This window comes from Ranitomeya variabilis, chromosome 2 (assembly GCF_051348905.1).
Source record: "Ranitomeya variabilis isolate aRanVar5 chromosome 2, aRanVar5.hap1, whole genome shotgun sequence".
In the NCBI taxonomy this organism is placed as follows: domain Eukaryota; kingdom Metazoa; phylum Chordata; class Amphibia; order Anura; family Dendrobatidae; genus Ranitomeya; species Ranitomeya variabilis.
The window spans coordinates 1,086,355,437-1,086,369,271 of record NC_135233.1 but is presented as its reverse complement, the minus strand read 5'-3'; positions in this window follow the sequence as shown (position 1 = coordinate 1,086,369,271).

The following is a 13,835-nucleotide window of genomic DNA, read 5'->3' as shown; positions in this document are numbered from 1 at the left end:
TCTTCAAAATGGCGCAATCAGTTTTAGAATTTTGCACAATGTCAAAAATGGCCTTTATTTTTGCCTTTTGTGTTTTGGTTTTTTTTGTTTGTTTGTTTTTAAGAATGGATTTTTTTTAGCAAAAAAAAATTACAAATTTTGCACATAAAAATTGAGGGTGGAGGTGGAGTTCTGGAGTACATAAAATCACTTCACGGGTGGACCAGAGTGCATTTCCAACAAAGTTTGCCACTTTTTTAAAAGTTGCAATTGAAGAATAAGGCTGGCGTCACACTAGGCGTATGAAAATACAGTCCGTTTTTTACGGCCGTAATACAAAGTAAGTGTCCCAAAACACTGTTCCGTATTCAATGCGAGGATGCGATTTTTACGCACAAATTTATCCGTGTGTCATCCGTATGGCTTCCACACGGCGATTTTTTTTTTTGCGCAGGCTTGCAAAATGGACATATCATGGATCCATCGGCTCAAATATTCTTAAAAACATATATACAGTCTATATATATATATATATATATATATATATATATATATATATATATACATACAGTGTATATATATGTCAGTGAGACACACATATATTTATGTTTAATGCAGCGCTAGATAGCAGAAAAGCCAGTAATTCAATTGCCGCCTTTTCCTATCTCCTTCTCAAACCGGACAGGATATGAGACATGATTACATACAGTAAACCATCTCATATCCCTTCTTTTATTACATATTCCTCTTTACTAATGTAAGAAGTGTCTCTGTGTAAAATTTGGGGGCTCTAGATATTGAATTAAAGGGACACTGTCACCTGAATTTGGAGGGAACAATCTTTAGCCATAGGGGCGGGGTTTTCAGGTGTTTGATTCACCCTTTCCTTACCCGCTGGCTGCATGCTGGCCGTAATATTGGATTGAAGTTCATTCTTTGTCCTCCGTAGTACATGCCTGCACAAGGCAATCTTGCCTTGCGTAGGAGTGTACTATGGAGGACAGAGAATGAACTTCAATCCCATATTGCAGCCAGCATGCAGCCAGCGGGTAAGGAAAGGGTGAATCAAACACCCGAAAACCCCGCCCCTATGGCTAAAGATTGTTCCCTCCAAATTCAGGTGACAGTGTCCCTTTAAAGGGTTAAATCCTGGAAAAAAATTGGCGTGGGCTCCCACGCAATTTTCTTCGCCAGAGTGGTAAAGCCAGTGACTGAGGGCAGATAATAGCCTAGAGAGGGTCCATGGTTATTGGGGCCCCTCTGGCTGAAAACATCTGCCCTCAGCCACCCCAGAAAAGGCACATCTGTAAGATGCGCCTATTCTGGCACTTAGCCTCTCTCTTCCCACTCCCGTGTAGTGATGGGATATGGGGTAATGAGGGGTTAATGTCACCTTGCTATTGTAAGGTGACATTAAGCCAAGTTAATAATGGAGAGGTGTCAATTATGACACCTATCCATTATTAATCCAAAAGTACGAAATGGTTAATAAAACACACACATATTATTAAAAAGTATTTTAATGAAATAAAGACACAGGGTGTTGTAATATTTTATTGTACTTTTAATCCACCTGAAGACCCTTGTCACCTGAAATAAAGTAAAAAAAAAAAAAAAAATTCTATACCTTCCGTCGTTACAGTCTTATCCCACACTGTAAATCCATCTGAAGGGGTTAAATCATTTTACACCCAGGAGCTCTGCTAATGCAGCTGTGCTCCTACCATGAGAACTTGGCAAATGAACGGAATGCAGGGGAATGTACTGTAGTTACCTCGAGTCGCGGTGATGCGCCCTCTGCTGCATAAACTCATATGAACTCGAGCATGAGAAAATATTATGAAAAGTTTCCAGGCTCAAGTTCATATGAGTTGATCCAGCAGAGGGCGCATCACCGCGACTCGAGGTAACTACAGTACATTCCCCTGCATTCCATTCCTTCACCAAGTTTTACAGGCAGGAGCACAGCTGCATTAGCAGAGCTCCTGGGTGTAAAATGATTTAACCCCTTCAGAGGGATTTACAGCGTGGGATAAGACTAACGACGGAAGGTATAGAATATTGTTGTTTGTTTTTTTTTAACTTTATTTCAGGTGACAAGGGTCTTCAGGTGGATTAAGAATAGAATAAAATATTACAACACCATGTGTCTTTATTTCAATAAAATACTTTGTAATAATGTGTGTGTGTGTGTGTGTGTTTTATTAACCATTTCGTACTATTGGATTAATAAGGGATAGGTGTCATAATTGACGCCTCTCCATTATTAACCTGGCATAATGTCACCTTACAATAGCAAGGTGACATTAACCTTTCATTACCCCATATCCCACCACTACACGGGAGTGGGGAGAGAGAGGCTAAGTGCCAGAATAGGCGTATCTTACAGATGTGCCTTTTCTGGGGTGGCTGGGGGCAGATGTTTTTAGCCGGGGGGGGGGGGGCAATAACCATGGACTCTCTCTATGCTAATAATATCTGCCCTCAGTCACTGGCTTTCCCACTCTGGCGGAGAAAATTGCGCGGGAGCCCACGCCAATTTTTTCCGTGATTTGACCCTTAAATTTAATAGCTAGAGACCCCAAATTTGACACACAGACACTTGTTACATTAGTAAAGAGGAATATGTAATAAAATAAGGGATATGAGATGGTTTACTGTATGTAAACCATGTCTCATATCTTGTCGGGTTTGTGAAGGAGATAGGAAAAGCCGGCAATTGAATTACCGGCTTTTCTGCTATCTAGCGCTGAATTAAATATAAACATATATATGTGTTATTTATATGTATATATATATATATATATATATATATATATATATATATATATATATATATATTCTACCTATTCTAACCTGTCAGTGTGATTTTACTGTACACCGCAGTGAATTACCGGCTTTTCTCTAGAACACCGCTGCATATTTCTTGCAAGTCACACTGCTGGTCCGTGTGTAATCCGTATTTTTCTCGCCCCCATAGACTTTCATTGGCGTATTTTTTGCGCAATACGCTGACAAACGCAGCATTCTGCGATTTTCTACGGCCGTAACAACGTATATTACGGATGCGTAATATAAGGCAGATAGGATCTGCCCCATAGAGAATCATTGGGTCGTGTGTAATGCGTATTTTCTGGACGTATTTTCTGCTCTCATACGTCCGTAAAACTCGCTAGTGTGACGCCGGCCTAAGCCGACAACATCTCGAAATCATTAACTCCGCCCTAACGGGCAAACTAAGAGAAATAAACAAATAGGCTAACATATATAAAATGGGAAGAGGAATAAGACAGCTAGAAAAAAAAAACACTTAGAAACTCAAAACAAAACTGGCACGAATGCAATATTGGATCAAGTCATGTTAAAATACAGAAAAAAATTGTGATAAAGAATTTCTTTTAGTGTCAGGATATCATTTGGGTACATTATTTTTTGTGATTGCAGAATATTTATTTTGCGAAAGTTTTATTTAGTGACACACAATATCGTTTTGAAATCCAGATTTTTTTTCTTATATATATATATATTTTGTGATATAAATAATTTTGTCACGGCCTAATGTTGTGATACAAAACCCCATTTAGTAACACGGATAAACATGTTGAAATGCAATTTTTTCATTATTATTATTGTGACACGAACATGATCTTCTGAAAGTTTTAGTAACAACTTTACCATTTTGTGTCACATAATTTCATTTTTGATACAGATATATCATTTAGACACAGAGTGTCAGTTTTCAGTTGTCAACAATGAAATACAAGAAGTTTATTGAGGAACTCACAGTGAGTGTATGGTATATAGACCTCCAATGCCACCGCATGGAATATATATATATATATATATATATATATATATATATATATATATATATATATATATATATAATCCCAGGATGGTCACTGTCAGCTCCACAGTAACAAATCGAACTTCTAGCTGCCATCACCAATCATTTATACAGGCCGATTGGACACCTGACAGGCACCGTATGGCTTCAGGGGTGCGGTTTACAGAACAAGAGGAACAGAGCTATTCAATTTTAGATAATTAATCCGGTAAGGCAGGCTCTGTTTAGAACAAAAAATATGCAAAGATTATACAAAATGGGAACTAATAAAATTACATAACATAAAACGTAATAACGAAACAGAAGTGCCAAACTTAATGTTGCAAGAATGCCGGCTCTTATCCATATGGAGGGAAGCACTCCAATTAAGAAAATGGAGCACTGTAACAGAGAACTGTGATCAACAGAGATCAAGGTTACGCCCTCATACCTCCCCTTGGTGAGCTCATGCGGGGGCTGGATGTGGGATGTCATAGGTCTTTTAGACGTTTTTGAGCTCTCCGAGTTTCAGGATATCTGCACAACTGGAGTTCGCATACGGTAGATATTGCCATCATGTTTCCTACCATAATTTTACCTTTCTATAGAGATGAAACATGGCATGGATATCATCATTCATTGGACCAATATTAAGTTGGAGGGGTTAAATAGCACCTTCTGGAGTTGGGTAAACTGGTGGTCTCTGTCAGCCTGTCAATCCGTTCGGCCTGGGCCTGTTGCGCCACAGCTTCTTGCTTGGCTTGACGCTCTGCAGCCTTTCGCTCGGCTTGATGCGCTGCAACCTCTTGCTAAGCCTCTGCCTGTCGCTCATGGTCTGCTCTGTGTTCTTGTAGCACAAGCTGCATCCACATTTGAAGGGCACATGCTCTTATTTGCTGCAGAATGAGTGGCAAGCACGATTCCATTCCACTGTGGGGGTTATAATTGCTGCTGGCCCCATTTTGCGTCAGACAGTTCTGGAACCAGATCCACAATTGGGCATCCTGGTGCTACACTTGTCCCAAGCTCTGGTGCCACATCGTGTTGGTGCCTGGTATCATCCTCCACCAAGGCACAGGTCAACATCTCTTTGGTCTTGTCTGACCCATCGAGACCTCACTTCTCACACAAATGGATCAGCACCGCTTTCTCGTGCTTCTTATAAGCAGCTTCCATCTTAGCAGTTTCTTGCCAAATGAAAGATAGAACAGAGAAACAAGAGCGGGAGGAGGGATGTAAGTGCTACACTAACAATATTGTCCCCCAGGTGTAAATAAACACTGAGTCCGATCCTCAAAACTCGGCACAGAATCCTCGCAGGGACTGGGCAAGTTTTTAGTGACATAAATGATTGCTCCCCCCAGATCATTTGAGGTCTGTGATATCCCACCGCTGGCCTCCAGTTTGTCATGGTTAACACTGAAGAGATCATGCAGATCCCATCGCTGCCACCAATTTGTCAGGGAGACGCACCTCGGCTGCCTCCAATCGTCAGGATAATTATGCAATTGACTGACAAGTGATGGACAAGGCTGCAGCTGCTTCCACTACTAGGCTGTTTTTTAGGGAAATCACAGTGAGCCTACCTCACGTATACACCTCTGATTCCAATGCATGGAATATATATAACATTATATACATACAGCTCTGGCAAACATTAAGAGACCGCTGCAAAATGTTCAGTTTGTCTGATTTTTCTCTTTATAGGTATATTTTTGAGTAAAATGTAAGTTGTTCATTTATTCTATAAAGTACTGACAACAAGTCTCCGAAGTTCCAAGCAATAAATTTTGTATTTTTTTTTCTAAAAATGAGAAATGGGCAAAATAACAAAAAAATGCATTGCAGACCTCAAATAATGCAAAAAAAAACAAGTTCATAATTATTTAGAAACAACAATACTAATGTTTTAGCTCAGGAAGAGGTCAAGAATCAATATTTTGTGGAATAACCATGATTTTTAAATACAGCTTTCAGGCGTCTTGGCATGCTTTCCACTAGTCATTCACGCTAATTTTGGGTGACCTTATGCCACTCCAGGTACAAAAATGTAAGGAGTTCTTCTTTGTTTGATGGCGTGTGACAATCCATCTTCCTCTTGATTACATTCCATAGGTTTTCAATGGGGTTCAGGTCTGGAGATTGGGCTGCTCATGACAGGGTTTGATGTGGTGGTCTCTTAAAGTTGTATATATTACACCCAGGTACGGTCACTGCCAGCTTCACAATAACAAAAAGAACTACTAGCTTGCACCACCAACTGTTTATACAAGCCATTCGGACACCCGTTACAGGTAACGTTTGGCTTTAGGGTTGCGGTTTACAGAGCAAGAGGAACAGAGCTATTTTTTATATTTGATGTGGAAAAATAGGCAGTTGTTGCGGTCTCTGTTAAGCCCAAATATGGTGCATGTGGATTTGTGAACCCACTGTGTCGGGCCTATGCAGGAAGGGGCGTAACTAAGAGCTACCTTCATATTCACTGGAGCCTCTAGTTGTGAGGTCAGGCTTGTGCGGCAGGTCGCCACCAGGAACCCCCCTGGGCTGACCCCAGGGGTCAGATATGCTGACACTAATTTCGGGCTTAGTTCAGTCACACCGGTCTAGGGTCAGGATAAGGCCACTCATGAGCCGGCGAATTGTATATATGCACTGGCCGCACTGGGACCAATAGACAAGGTTCAAGCGCTGGCTGCTCCATTACCAGGGAATGAGGTTCAGGCACTGGCTGTTCTTGGACCAGAAGATGAGGTTCAGGCAATGGCTGTTTCAGGATCAGGGGACAAGGATACAGGATTGGCCAAACTGGGACCAGGGGATAATGCTCAGGCTCTGGCTACACCAGGACAAGGGGACTTTACAACTCGCTAGCAGTACACCTTAATAACTAATCACTACGTTGCTTGGCGACTCAATAGGGAAGAGGGAGTTTTTATACAATATGCCTCCCAACTATTGGCTTGGAGCCATCTTGCAGGTGTACTACTTATGCTAAATGCTTCTTAGCAACAGGCTGAGAGCCTCGAGAAGCGCCAGCACACTTGTATTAGGCGTGCCGCCAGATTGTGGCACGCATACACTGACCAGAAAGTGACACGGAAGGATGCCGGGGACCATACCGCAAGGCTGGGGCGGTTAGTAAGCCGGCGTCCCTGCATGAAAGGGGAAGAGGACACCATGCAGGGAATGAACAATAACAGAAACCCAAACTCTGTTTTTATTAGATCAAGGTTACACCCACATACCTCCCCTTGGTGAGCTCGTATCAGGATTGGTTGTGCGATGTGTTAGGTCTTTTAGAAGTATATGAGATCCCTGACTTCCAGGTTATCTTCGCCCCTGGAGGTCCAAGGTGGTAGATATTATCATGTTTCCTATAGCGATGTTACCTTTCCATAGTGAGAAAACATGGCATGGATAGCATCATCCATTGGATGGATAGCATCATCCATTGGATTGATATCTGTCATGATAATACTCCTGTGGATGCCAGCTTATGGTTGATGTTTACAGGAGACCGTTTTTGCTATACACAGCAAAACTGTGGTATCGCTGCATACAGCACAAGCGATCAGACAATCGCAGATCCAAGTCCCCTAAGAGGAGTAAAAAATACAGTGAGAAGTAATAAAAATGATTATAAAAAAGTGATATCATTACGTCCGATCTACTAAAACATAAAATTAATAAACTGATTCAATAAACGTAATAAGAAAAAAATCTATACAGAATTATGTTTTTTTTCAGCTGCCACAAAACTGCATAAAAATGCAATATGAGATTAAACATCATATCTACCGCAAAATTATATGAATAAAAATGTAATCTCAGGGTGCAGGAAATAAATCCTCACACAGTTCCATCGGCCGAATGTTAAAAACGTTACAGGTCTTGAAAAAGGCGACGAGCAAATTTTTATTTTAAATTTAAAAATATTTTTGAATAGACAACAAATTGCATTGTTTGCATCAGAATAATTGCACTCACCTGGACAATCACATTGACATGTTAGTGTTACCGTATGGTGAATATGGGAAATAAAAAAACAATTGTGCTTTTTTTTGCAATGTCAACAACTTGTCCCACAGAAGAAGAGCTCTCATACGTCTGTGGACGGAAAAACTAAGAATGGAAGTATGGGAATAAAGAGAAGAAACTCAACATCAAGCGAAGAACTACCGTACGGAAGGCGCAAGTTTGCAAAGAATTAGAATTTTAGCCAATACAATTGTAGCAAAGCTCGTTTAGAGAATTATTTGTACATAGCGGTAGTCATATTTCACCTCTCTGTGTTGCTGTCAGATTTTTTTTTTTTTATTTTTGTTTTACATTGTTGCTGTTTAATCTCCATATTTCACTTACAATCTTTCATTCATCCCTTCCTTCCATCATTCTGCTGGATGGAGCGACCATAACCGACCCATCCAGAGTGCCCCTATAATAGTGAGCCATAGTGCGACAACAACAGACCCATCCACAGTGCCCCTATAATAGTGAGACATAGTGCGACCATAACAGACCCATCCACAGTGCCCCTATAATAGTGAGCCATAGTGCGACCATAACAGACCCATCCACAGTGCCCCTATAATAGTGAGACATAGTGCGACCAGACCCATCCACAGTGCCGCTATAACAGTGAGCCATAGTGCGACCATAACAGACCCATCCACAGTGCCCCTATAATAGTGAGCCACAGTGCGACCATAACAGACCCATCCACAGTGCCCCTATAATAGTGAGCCATAGTGCGACCATAACAGACCCATCCACAGTGCCCCTATAATAGTGAGCCATAGTGCCCCCATAACAGACCCATCCACAGTGCCCCTATAATAGTGAGCCATAGTGCGACCATAACAGACCCATCCACAGTGCCCCTATAATAGTGAGCCATAGTGCCCCCATAACAGACCCATCCCCAGTGCCCCTATAATAGTCAGTCATAGTGCGACCATAACAGACCCATCCACAGTGCCGCTATAACAGTGAGCCATAGTGCGACCGTAACAGACCCATCCAGTGCCCCTATAATAGTGAACCATAGTGCGACCATAACAGACCCATCCACAGTGCCCCTATAATAGTGAGTCATAGTGCGACCATAACAGACCCATCCACAGTGCCCCTATAATAGTGAGCCATAGTGCGACCATAACAGACCCATCCACAGTGCCCCTATAATAGTGAGCCATAGTGCCCCCATAACAGACCCATCCCCAGTGCCCCTATAATAGTGAGCCATAGCGTGACCATAACAGACCCATCCACAGTGCCCCTATAATAGTGAGTCATAGTGCGACCATAACACACCCATCCACAGTGCCCCTATAATAGTGAGCCATAGTGCGACCATAACAGACCCATCCACAGTGCCCCTATAATAGTGAGCCATAGTGCCCCCATAACAGACCCATCCACAGTGCCCCTATAATAGTGAGCCATAGTGCGACCATAACAGACCCATCCACAGTGCCGCTATAACAGTGAGCCATAGTGCGACCGTAACAGACCCATCCACAGTGCCGCTATAACAGTGAGCCATAGTGCGACCATAGCAGACCCATCCACAGTGCCCCTACAATAGTGAGCCATAGTGCGACCATAACAGACCCATCCACAGTGCCCCTATAATAGTGAGCCACAGTGTGACCATATCAGACCCATCCACAGTGCCCCTATAATAGTGAGTCATAGTGCGACCATAACAGAGCCATCCACAGTGCCCCTATAATAGTGAGCCATAGTGCGACCATAACAGACCCATCCACAGTGCCCCTATAATAGTGAGCCATAGTGCCCCCATAACAGACCCATCCACAGTGCCCCTATAATAGTGAGCCATAGTGCGACCATAACAGACCCATCCACAGTGCCCCTATAATAGTGAGCCACAGTGCGACCATAACAGACCCATCCACAGTGCCCCTATAATAGTGAGTCATAGTGCGACCATAACAGACCCATCCACAGTGCCCCTATAATAGTGAGCCATAGTGCGACCATAACAGACCCATCCACAGTGCCCCTATAATAGTGAGCCATAGTGCCCCATAACAGACCCATCCACAGTGCCCCTATAATAGTGAGCCATAGTGCGACCATAACAGACCCATCCACAGTGCCCCTATAATAGTGAGCCATAGTGCCCCCATAACAGACCCATCCCCAGTGCTTCTATAATAGTGAGTCATAGTGCGACCATAACAGACCCATCCACAGTGCCGCTATAACAGTGAGCCATAGTGCGACCGTAACAGACCCATCCAGTGCCCCTATAATAGTGAGCCATAGTGCGACCATAACAGACCCATCCACAGTGCCCCTATAATAGTGATTCATAGTGCCCCCATAACAGACCCATCCACAGTGCCCCTATAATAGTGAGCCATAGTGCGACCATAACAGACCCATCCACAGTGCCCCTATAATAGTGAGCCATAGTGCGACCATAACAGACCCATCCACAGTGCCCCTATAATAGTGAGCCATAGTGCCCCTATAATAGTGAGTCATAGTGCGACCATAACAGACCCATCCACAGTGCCCCTATAATAGTGAGCCATAGTGCGACCATAACAGACCCATCCACAGTGCCCTATAATAGTGAGCCATAGTGCCCCCATAACAGACCCATCCACAGTGCCCCTATAATAGTGAGCCATAGTGCCCCCATAACAGACCCATCCACAGTGCCCCTATAATAGTGAGCCATAGTGCGACCATAACAGACCCATCCACAGTGCCCCTATAATAGTGAGCCATAGTGCGACCATAACAGACCCATCCACAGTGCCCCTATAATAGTGAGCCATAGTGCCCCCATAACAGACCCATCCACAGTGCCCCTATAATAGTGAGACATAGTGCGACCATAACAGACCCATCCACAGTGCCCCTATAATAGTGAGTCATAGTGCGACCATAACAGACCCATCCACAGTGCCGCTATAACAGTGAGCCATAGTGCGACCGTAACAGACCCATCCACAGTGCCCCTATAATAGTGAGCCATAGTGCGACCATAACAGACCCATCCACAGTGCCCCTATAATAGTGAGCCACAGTGTGACCATAACAGACCCATCCACAGTGCCCCTATAATAGTGAGTCATAGTGCGACCATAACAGACCCATCCACAGTGCCCCTATAATAGTGAGCCATAGTGCGACCATAACAGACCCATCCACAGTGCCCCTATAATAGTGAGCCATAGTGCCCCCATAACAGACCCATCCACAGTGCCCCTATAATAGTGAGCCATAGGGCGACCATAACAGACCCATCCACAGTGCCCCTATAATAGTGAGCCATAGTGCCCCCATAACAGACCCATCCCCAGTGCCCCTATAATAGTGAGTCATAGTGCGACCATAACAGACCCATCCACAGTGCCGCTATAACAGTGAGCCATAGTGCGACCGTAACAGACCCATCCAGTGCCCCTATAATAGTGAGCCATAGTGCCCCCATAACAGACCCATCCACAGTGCCCCTATAATAGTGATTCATAGTGCCCCCATAACAGACCCATCCACAGTGCCCCTATAATAGTGAGCCATAGTGCGACCATAACAGACCCATCCACAGTGCCCCTATAATAGTGAGCCATAGTGCCCCCATAACAGACCCATCCACAGTGCCCCTATAATAGTGAGCCATAGCGTGACCATAACAGACCCATCCACAGTGCCCCTATAATAGTGAGTCATAGTGCGACCATAACACACCCATCCACAGTGCCCCTATAATAGTGAGCCATAGTGCGACCATAACAGACCCATCCACAGTGCCCCTATAATAGTGAGCCATAGTGCCCCCATAACAGACCCATCCACAGTGCCCCTATAATAGTGAGCCATAGTGCGACCATAACAGACCCATCCACAGTGCCGCTATAACAGTGAGCCATAGTGCGACCGTAACAGACCCATCCACAGTGCCGCTATAACAGTGAGCCATAGTGCGACCATAGCAGACCCATCCACAGTGCCCCTACAATAGTGAGCCATAGTGCGACCATAACAGACCCATCCACAGTGCCCCTATAATAGTGAGCCACAGTGTGACCATATCAGACCCATCCACAGTGCCCCTATAATAGTGAGCCATAGTGCCCCCATAACAGACCCATCCACAGTGCCCCTATAATAGTGAGCCATAGTGCCCCCATAACAGACCCATCCACAGTGCCCCTATAATAGTGAGTCATAGTGCGACCATAACAGACCCATCCACAGTGCCCCTATAATAGTGAGCCATAGTGCGACCATAACAGACCCTTCCACAGTGCCCCTATAATAGTGAGCCATAGTGCGACCATAACAGACCCATCCACAGTGCCCCTATAATAGTGAGCCATAGTGCGACCATAACAGACCCATCCACAGTGCCCCTATAATAGTGAGCCATAGTGCCCCCATAACAGACCCATCCACAGTGCCCCTATAATAGTGAGACATAGTGCGACCATAACAGACCCATCCACAGTGCCCCTATAATAGTGAGTCATAGTGCGACCATAACAGACCCATCCACAGTGCCGCTATAACAGTGAGCCATAGTGCGACCGTAACAGACCCATCCACAGTGCCCCTATAATAGTGAGCCATAGTGCGACCATAACAGACCCATCCACAGTGCCCCTATAATAGTGAGCCACAGTGTGACCATAACAGACCCATCCACAGTGCCCCTATAATAGTGAGTCATAGTGCGACCATAACAGACCCATCCACAGTGCCCCTATAATAGTGAGCCATAGTGCGACCATAACAGACCCATCCACAGTGCCCCTATAATAGTGAGCCATAGTGCCCCCATAACAGACCCATCCACAGTGCCCCTATAATAGTGAGCCATAGGGCGACCATAACAGACCCATCCACAGTGCCCCTATAATAGTGAGCCATAGTGCCCCCATAACAGACCCATCCCCAGTGCCCCTATAATAGTGAGTCATAGTGCGACCATAACAGACCCATCCACAGTGCCGCTATAACAGTGAGCCATAGTGCGACCGTAACAGACCCATCCAGTGCCCCTATAATAGTGAGCCATAGTGCCCCCATAACAGACCCATCCACAGTGCCCCTATAATAGTGATTCATAGTGCCCCCATAACAGACCCATCCACAGTGCCCCTATAATAGTGAGCCATAGTGCGACCATAACAGACCCATCCACAGTGCCCCTATAATAGTGAGCCATAGTGCCCCCATAACAGACCCATCCACAGTGCCCCTATAATAGTGAGCCATAGCGTGACCATAACAGACCCATCCACAGTGCCCCTATAATAGTGAGTCATAGTGCGACCATAACACACCCATCCACAGTGCCCCTATAATAGTGAGCCATAGTGCGACCATAACAGACCCATCCACAGTGCCCCTATAATAGTGAGCCATAGTGCCCCCATAACAGACCCATCCACAGTGCCCCTATAATAGTGAGCCATAGTGCGACCATAACAGACCCATCCACAGTGCCGCTATAACAGTGAGCCATAGTGCGACCGTAACAGACCCATCCACAGTGCCGCTATAACAGTGAGCCATAGTGTGACCATAGCAGACCCATCCACAGTGCCCCTACAATAGTGAGCCATAGTGCGACCATAACAGACCCATCCACAGTGCCCCTATAATAGTGAGCCACAGTGTGACCATATCAGACCCATCCACAGTGCCCCTATAATAGTGAGTCATAGTGCGACCATAACAGACCCATCCACAGTGCCCCTATAATAGTGAGCCATAGTGCGACCATAACAGACCCATCCACAGTGCCCCTATAATAGTGAGCCATAGTGCCCCCATAACAGACCCATCCACAGTGCCCCTATAATAGTGAGCCATAGTGCGACCATAACACACCCATCCACAGTGCCCCTATAATAGTGAGCCACAGTGCGACCATAACAGACCCATCCACAGTGCCCCTATAATAGTGAGTCATAGTGCGACCATAACAGACCCATCCACAGTGCCCCTATAATAGTGAGCCATAGTGCGACCATAACAGACC